Below are 9,492 nucleotides of genomic sequence, written 5' to 3' on the forward strand. Positions count from 1 at the left end.
CATGGGCGGCGATTCATACACAACCCCACTAGGAAACAGAGCGGGGAATGTAAGAAAACAGAGTCACACTGCGCATGACTATGTGTGTGAGATACGCGGGGATGCGCAGTACAGTAGCATGCGCAGAGCCGGCATCACACAGGCCAGTAAAACGGTGCCTGACACCCACAGCATTTTTCAGATACGATTGTGTTAATGAGCCCTAAGACAGGTGAGCATAAGTCACAAATACACAGCATTGACACAGCCCAAGGGTGTCAGAAACCATTCATCGTTACTAAGGTACGTATGACGGTTCTTCAAGTGGTAACCTTACTCACTGATCAGATTGAGGATGTATTCAGACAGTGCAGTGAAAACCGCAACAAACCTCATCCAAAAAACTGTATGTGGGTTTGCCACATTTTATTTTGGTGTTCAATGCAGTTGCAGTGTTTACCGCCCACATGAGCAAAGCTTTTAGAGACCTTTCACATGAGACGGAATTGTCCGCAGGACGCAGTGAGATGCACATTTTATCAATTAGTGCAGATTTTGTTGCATTTTTAACTGTGGAATGCGTTCTGCAATGTCCTGTGGAATTTCTTGCGTTTTTTCAGTGGACTGTTGGCTTAAACACATGATCGTGTTTTTCTCCCTTTTCATTTTGTCCTGTTATAAGGCCGTATAATGGGACAAAACGAAACCACTGATTTCAGTAGGAGTTAAACAATAGTCGTGAACACATTGTGCGGGGAAGATCAGACAGCACCTATGTTCCCGCGGTTATTTTCAAACTCCTATGCTCTCATGCAGAGTTTGAAAAGTCAGCGAGGGAGAAGAAAATTCGCTCATTCAGGTGCAACTACGCTCCATGCCGCCCAGCATAGTTGAGCCTACGGTGATGTGGTTATGTCCTTTAACTGCGGTATCACATCTTCTATATGTTAGAAATCCCAACAACAATTCCGAAAGACGTTCTTAATTCCGCAGCAGAAAACTTTTCCAAGAATTTTAACAGCTGTGGAATTCGAGCCCCATAGGGATAACATTGTGACGCAGAAATGTCTGTGCAGACTAATTCCGTCCCATGTGAATGGTCCCTTACGTTTCTCTTCCACCCATGGGAGTATAGGCAAAACTGGATACCACAAAGTGGAAAGGTCAACGGGGTGGGATGTCACTTTGCTATACCCGAATACAGTGTTTAAGATGTAATGTCCACAGTTGACATATGGCAGACAAAACGTAACTCAGTCTTTGCTGCTAGGGCAAAGAGCGGCAACCCACAGGAGGGGCTTGTTCCACCACCATACACACTGATATCTATGGTCAGGAAATTAAATGCCAATACTTCATGTTCCTTGCAGCAGTATTGTTTTATATGATGTTTGATTGCTACTGTTAACCAAGTTGGCTGGTGGTTGAGTTTTGTTCCCCCAAGACACAACCTTGGCTGCATCTCCTTCTTCCAGCAGGGTCCCAATAAAAAGGTATGGGCACCTTTTGTCACTGCGGGAACTAGCGGTCTCCTCATAGTCACCAGACAAATTTGAGAAGATCAAACTTTCGTGATTTTCATTTTTTTTGCTCACAGTTGCACATTGGTATATACATGAACACATTCGTGCTATTTACACATAATTCTTTTTATTTAAGCAAGTGCACTATATAGAATGACTACAAAGTTAGTCTGTTGACCTCCGACCAGCTGAAAAGGTTAATCCATGATGTGTTTGATAACAGAGGTGGAGAGGTGTCTGAGAAAGTCTATTTGCCTTTTCTCTCTGCCCTCGGGTATTCTGACAAATGCCTCTCTCACTGCATGACTTCATGGGAGACTGTGATATTTTTCAGAGGATGAATGCCTGCAATTGTGTACAGAAGGTCACGAGCAAAGAGAATTGGAAGAGACAGTCGTCTGATCTGATGTTGGAAACTTTGAATCTGAGGTCAACTATTTTTGCCATTTAAGGATAATCTGAAATAAATCAATAGTTTAGTGTAGTCTAAATATTCCGTGCTATAGAACAATGTTATACAATGAATGTATACGTATATGACTTTGGTTCCCAAACTTTTTCAGCCGTGGAGCCCGTTTTGAAGGAAAGGTTTCTCGTGGAGCCCCAATGTGTCATCAGGGGAGGGGTTAGGGGTGTGACTTATGACAACATATAATTTTTACCTCCATCGTTATAAAAAGGACAGGGCCGTTTAAAAAAAAAAAAACAGGGAGTAACGCTGGATAGGCTATTGATATACATTATATTTAAATTAGCCTACTGCGAAATTAAATCCTGCACCACATGTCTATATCTGCACGAGTTTGGTGAAGATTTTTTCCACGTGTGGATGAGATTTTCAAAATTCCATCTACTTTGCTACTACACCTACTATAAACTTCACAGCAAATCTGCCCCATGTAGTAATAGTGACCCTCTATATTGGTGGCCCCAGTAGTAATAGTGACCCCTATTGCGGCCTCAGTAGTGATAGTGACCCCTATTGCGGCCTCAGTAGTAATAGTGACCCCCACAGTGGCCCAAGTAGTAATAGTGACCCCCCACAGTAGCCCCAGTAGTAATAGTGACCCCCACAGTGGCCCCAGTAGTAAAAGTGTCCCCCACAGTGGCCCCAGTAGGAATAGTGACCCCCACAGTGGCCACAGTAGTAATAGTGACCCCCACAGTGGCCCCAGTAGTAATAGTGACCCCCCCCCCCACAGTGGCCCCAGTAATAATAACCCCACAGTAGCCACATTAATATTAACCCCACAATAATATTAACCCCACAGTAGCCACATAAATATTAACCCCCTCAGTAATATTAACCCCACAGTAATAATAACCCTCTCAGTAACATTAACCCCACAGTAGCTCCAGTATTAATAGCCCCCCAACCCATATACTTACCTTCTCCTTGTAGTCAGTGCTGCTCTTCTTCTGCTCAATGTTGATCACTGACAGCAGTGTGTGAGCCCGAAACGCTTCCTCCCTGAATCCTCTCCTGTGGAACTGAGGAGGAGAGGACTCACGGGAGGAGGATCCCGGGTGCACACCTAGGTGATGTCAGAGTGTGCACCGTGATCAGCATCGCAGTTTGATTATCGGCCGGGGAGCTGCAGCCGTCGGCTGCTCACCACAGAGAACCTTGGTCAGAGCCCCTGACTGTCACTCATGAAGCCCCAAGGGCTCCGCGGAGCACAGTTTGGGAACCGCTGGTTTATGAGATACCGCGTTTACCCAAAAATAAGACACTATCTTATATTAATTTTTGCCCTAAAAAAGCAGTTTCTTATTTTCGAGGGGGTCCTATACTCACCTGGCCCACGGTGTCTAGGTCCCTCGCTCTGGTCTCCAGTGCTGCGGTAGGCTGCAGTGTAATCCTCAGTGTTGACACAGTACTCTCTTTCTTGTGACGGGGCTTTGAATATACCGCCTCCAGCAAGCGAGTGCTGTGATTGGATCATGAGTGCCATTGCTCAGCCAATCAGAGCCGATGCTCGATTGTCATTCACGATGTTCATGATGTCATTCACGATCATTCATGATGTCATTCACGATCATTCATTATGTCATTCACTGAATGGCTGTGAATGATCGAGCGTTGGCTCTGATTGGCTGAGCCAGTGGCGCTCGTGATCTTATCACAGCACTCGCTTGCTGGAGGCGGAGTATTCAAAGCCCCGTTGTGGAAGACTTTTTGTGATAGGCTATTTTGTAACGTCCTGAAAGAAACGCCATACTTCTGCAACACCCATACGTGGGATACTGCAGGGAAATGACTCGCTACCCAAGCATACAGCTGGAGTTGGGAGGATATAGTGCGTGGACCTGTCACGGTGGCACTCACCAACTCCTGGTCCCGGAGGGAGTTACTGCAGCAAAAAATAGGGCCAGTAGTCCTCAAGATGAGGTGGGTAGCAGTTGTCAGTTCGTGATGCCACCGTTCCACACACCGGCATTCATACACAGCGGATTAATAAACACTGGATAAGTGTATAGTACCTTGGGTCCTCAGGAACGGTTGAGGCCCGGTAAAACTTTACTTAGTTTAACTTTGCCAAACAGGTAATTACGGGTACATTGACGGCAGTAGTTACAGCAGTAGTTACAGGCAGAAGCTCAGAGGTTGGGAGGCAAAAATACACAGGAACAATATGGCCCTATAGTCCACGTTATCTATATGTCACTGGTCCTGAACACAAAATATACTCCGGAGGAGGCAAAAAGACAAGATCCTCTCCACATACCCTCTCTGGCAAGACAACATTAATTAGCAGAAAACTTAATTTAAATGCACCCCGTACATTCTCTGCGTGGGTGTTAAAATCACGTACTTCTGTGTAATGATCTCATTAGCGGACGGACACACAGGAAAAATAGCTGCCCCAATGTGAACGGGTACCTGGTACAATGGGTCTCTTTATACAGAATTACTTGGGGGAATCGCTTTCTCTCTGGGGGATTTTTAGTGACTCACTCATTCTCTCATGCATTTCACATGCAGTAAGGCTATCTCTCCGTCTCCTCCATATTAGACATGGGGAAACCAGAGATGTCTCTCTGTGCCCCTGCGGTTTCCCCACTGGATGGGGGAAAAGGGAAGATCCTCAGCTCCTCATAGGGAGCCTCTTCTTTGTCTCCATTTTCAATGCAGGGAAGCTGAAGGTGCTTCCCTGATTAACTGTGGGTCCTCCAACAGCATGGGAAGATGGAAGATCATCAACAACCACTCCCCCTCTCAGACACTCGCTTTTATCACCTCAGTTGTACTACATGACACTATAAGATAGATACATTCAGCATGCAGCAGAGCTGACAGGCAATGATTTTAACGGAGCTAACCCTTCAGCTGTGCAACACACATACCAAAAATAGATATGACAGATTTGCACAGTGCATCCACATAAGACAGACATGTATGACAATTATGGAGTGGCCCAGGATGCTGTTCTGGGACAATACACTGTCACCAGAAAGAGAGTGCCATGTCAACACTGCAGACATGGCAACCTGCCGCAGCACCGGAGACCAGCGCAAGGGACTCAGACACCGACGACTAGGTGAGTATCACTATTTTTTTTAATGTTGTTTAGCTAGGGCATATTTTTTGGGGGGGGGGGTTATATTTCAAGCCCCCCCCCCCCCACACACACACACACACACTGAAAATCGGGGTAGGGCTTATTTTCGAGGAACCGCGGTACTATAAAAGCAAAAGAGTCTCCATAGATGTAGCTGAGGGTGCTATTATACAAGCGTTGGTGACCACAGGTAATGCTCACAATTTACTACTAATTGCCAAGCTGCACCTGAACTTTCAACTTGAAACAATGGCAAGTCCAGGTGCAGTCCAGCAATTTTACAGTAGAACTAGTATGGCCTCTACGTTTTATGTAATAAGACCCTTAGGCTGCCTTGACATGGGCTGCATCCAGTGTTGGCCTTCTTTGGCAGAAAACCCGCCGCGGCACTGTTTGAATCCAGGATCCATAAAATCCACAGGCTCACCAACTGAGCTAAGCCTATGAAGGAGCAACATACTCCACCAAATTGTATTTGTATGACCCCTTACACATGTAGTTCCCACCAATTAGACAATACTTTCTCCACACCACCTTGTATCCCCAAAGCCTATCTGTCAATATCCACCACATTCAAGTGCATGCCATGGGACATGTCAGAGGCTGACTCAAGCTCCCGATGCCGCACCACCACTGCAAATCACAAACCTAGCCACTGCCTTATTCACATTGATTCTAGTCTTGCTATTGCCAACTAATGAGTGGACATGCCTCTAAACTTTAAGTGCCACAATGTCAGACCAAAAATGTTCAAACTGGGAAAAGATGTTCACAACCTCAGCAAATACAATTTGACATCCCTAATTAAGTCCCTCACGGAACGCACCTCCAAGACATTCCCGCAATCGTGCGAAACAAAAATATCCATAAATTGATTCATCAAGTCATGAAAGTGAATTTCGGCCAACACTGTGCCACTGCATCCTCCGAACTCCAAATGGGCACAATGTAGCATGCTCCACAGGCATACCCAGCTGGCACCCAGATTGTGGACATTCACACAAACGGCACCCCAGAATACATAAGAGTGCACCACAATCCAAGTAAGACAAGGACCTGCTTTAGGATAAAAACAGAAAACACAACTCCTGCAAATCACAACAAATGAGGATGAATCTACAGATGAAAATGATTCCCACTGACGAATTACAACCTTTGCCCCCAAGCCACACTGTGCTGTGGGTGCAATAATCCCTGGCGAACATTCCCAACCAACACAAACCCACCTGGAACATAGCCACAAATTGATAATAGGACAAAGCCATGCAAATCCAGCTGCACCCACATTACTTCAACAAACACCTCACCAGATGAACTATCACGCAGGCAACCCATGCAACATAATCTCAAGACCTTTGCACACTCGCATATGCATACAGTCTCCCTCTGCAAACCCTCTCAACCGAGCTTACTAGGCACAACCAACTCGACCACCCTGAACACCCGAAAGAGCACCTCAAAAAGGCCAAGTGAAACAAGCATTCCTGAAAGTGCAGAAAACAAGCACAAACAATCACACAAGCTCAACAAGAGATCAAAAGAAATCCGTTCCCAACAATCACACTCCTAGCCCGACAAACAGCCTTCAAGCCTGAAAAACCCAAATAGACCTTGTCACATCCAGCCATGCCTTCAACTTCAATAGGAAAGACACGACAGAGAGCTTTTTGCACAGCACAGAAACCAACACCCTGTCCACATAGGCTCTCGCAATAAAAAAAACACCAAAGCTCCCAACAAATCCGCTGAACCCACCTGCACACCCCGAGTGAAGTCGCCTATCATTCTAGCGTCAACCTCCACAATGTGCTGGGGCACTCCTGACTGACTTGTTCCGCACCTGGCACCTACGACTGGAATTGCTCCCACTGGAAACAGGACAAAGAGTCAGAAATCCAATTCTCCACACCTGGAACATGTACAGCTGTCAAACAATACATGCACAAACATGCCAGCACCAAATACCTCAAAAAACACATCACAGAAGAGGATGCAATCTGATGACTGATAGCCATCACCACACTCATGTAGTCACAATGAAAACAAACCTTACAATCACGCAATCGGTCCTTCCAGTACTCACAAGCCACCACATTGGGAAACAACTCTCTAAAATAATTAAACTACCCAGCAAACCCACCTCTCTAACATACCAGGGCCATGAAACCGCTCCCCACTCTCCCCCAAAAAACTCCCCAAATCCAGAACCACCAGTCACATCCATGAACAACTCGAGTGCCGTTCTCATTGTACTCTTCCAAAAATGTCTCCCACACCAAGAAATCTACTCACGGATCAGCCAATAGGCAAATATAATGGTGAGGATACCGAACCTCCCATTGGCCGCTGCCAAACTCTGACAAAACACTCACCCCCCAGAAATGATCTGGCATGCAAAATTCAGCTTGTCTAGTAACGGATGCCGGCACTCTATAGTAATAGAATCACTACTAAAGCCCAAAATCTTCATTTCCATAGCCAGACCCTCTGTCTCTCCTAGCGCAAGTGGAACCCAGAAAAGCTCAACCGTGCATTGGATTGTCACAACTGGATGTTACCATTTCCCTTGACAAAGGAATGTGTCCTTACACAACTTAGGATGGAAGAGGCGTGGAGCAAACCTGATAGTATTGGAGGCTTTGGTTCCAGATGAATGCCTAGAAAGGGTTGTGAAAATTGGATGAATTGTGGAGGTACTACCAACCAGAAGAGCCCACCAAAGGAAGAAAAACTGATGAATAGGTGTGACTCTCCAGAAAAGAGGGGACGGTAGGACGGAATATTCAACTTCTCTTTTATTACATATATTAAAAACCAGCATAGGATATGCGTTTCATGGTGAGCCCCTTCTTAAGTCAAGCTGGGTGGAACATTACTTTTGGGACTGCTGGGATATGGATGACAAAAATACTGATTGTACCATCTTCTACTTCTGGTGTCCCCAACTTCATCACTGATACCACAGCTTGACACTGTCCATTCATCACTGATGGTATCAGATGGTAAAGGGACACCCATAATTGATTACACCCAGTTGACAATTTGCTCATTAATTTCTATCAGGAATAACAGAGAAACGGCACCACACAGAGTTGTAAGAAACATGCGCTAGAATTATTATATTATAGGGAGTACGGGTATTAACTAAATCAAACGTGTCGGGGCAGGTGGCAGATCCGCTGTAAAATCCACTCCTAGTTAGGAATCAAGGAGGGAACTTAAAACGGCATCAAACAACAAGTGTGATCCTGACTTTACCCAAGTTATACAGCTGTCAAATATATTAATCTGCTAATATTCCTCGCATTATGATATATTAGACTGTATACAGTACTTGCCTAAATAAGTCAATAATATCTTTAGCAAATAATTAAGGATTAAGTCAAGAAGAGGTGCAAACAAGCATGTCATTTCTTTCAGTAGTGCAGGGTCGTTATTCTTTGTGTTCATGATTAGATATGTAAAGATAATTTATAGCTCATTGCTCTTTGGCCAATCATTAAGATCACTGATCCCTACATTGACATGCACATTCAGCTCCAACTTCCTAAATATATGCAGTTTGCCTTTTTAGGTTACAGAGTGATTGAGGATTAGTCATCACTCTGGTATTCAGGCGGCAGGGAATAGGTAAGAAGTAATAAGTAGGATACATGACTCTTATTAGGCATTTGTCCAAAATAAGAATGGTTCCTGTTTATCACCTTACGATGCTGAAGCTGTTCTTGGCTGCTGACTCAGGTGGAGGGTTCCTGTTTTGGACACCTGCTTATTGAATGGACAGGAAGAAATGATTATGCTGAGGAGATCACTATGTGCTGTACGTAATGGGGAATCCCGGGCTATTGTGCGAGAAGCATGTGGGTAAGACATTAGGCTGTAGAGTAGAAGGAGTGGTGAGATGGAGAGCAAGAGTGAGAGGAACAAAGAAAAAGACGAAAAGAACAAAAGCTAGAGATAAGAACAACTATATACAGATGAAGCCATTTCCCTTCTTTTTTCAACATTTCCGCTCTGAAACTGGCTGGATGCAGAACACTCTTAGGCTAAGTTCACACGAACAAGTGCAACATCAGGCCATGAAACTCACCCTGATATTGCGCTCGCCAACATGCGATTACCTCGCAGATGCAAGGTGTTTTCATATCAGGGAAGTAGCAATCCTCTGGATCAGCTGACAGCGGTGGCGGAGTGTTTCCCATTATTTTCAATGCGAAACCTTGCATCGCACTCACGTGCAGCGAGGTGCGATGCTTTGCTGGCTCCATTGAAAACAATGGGCGATGCAATGGGAGCGCACACCCAAAAATAGAACATACATCATGTGTGTGAGCCCATTCAAAAAAATAGGGTTCATATTAGTGTGAGATTTGTGCATCTTGCGTCGCACAAATCTCGCGTGATTTTCTCGGCCGTGAGAGACCGAC

General features: G+C 45.1%; 1 long non-coding RNA gene across 1 annotated transcript; it reads right to left on the reverse strand.

Annotated features, from left to right (window-relative positions):
* Nucleotides 1-1,607: 1,607 nt before the first annotated feature.
* Nucleotides 1,608-6,946, reverse strand: LOC136619846 (uncharacterized). Its single transcript, XR_010791059.1, has 2 exons — nt 6,821-6,946; nt 1,608-1,960 (listed from the first exon to the last, which is right to left on the reverse strand). It is a non-coding gene; the product is annotated as an uncharacterized lncRNA (long non-coding RNA).
* Between the last annotated feature and the right edge of the window lie 2,546 nt (nt 6,947-9,492).

The sequence above is a fragment of the Eleutherodactylus coqui genome, chromosome 3 (assembly GCF_035609145.1).
Source record: "Eleutherodactylus coqui strain aEleCoq1 chromosome 3, aEleCoq1.hap1, whole genome shotgun sequence".
Classification (NCBI taxonomy): Eukaryota; Metazoa; Chordata; class Amphibia; order Anura; family Eleutherodactylidae; genus Eleutherodactylus; species Eleutherodactylus coqui.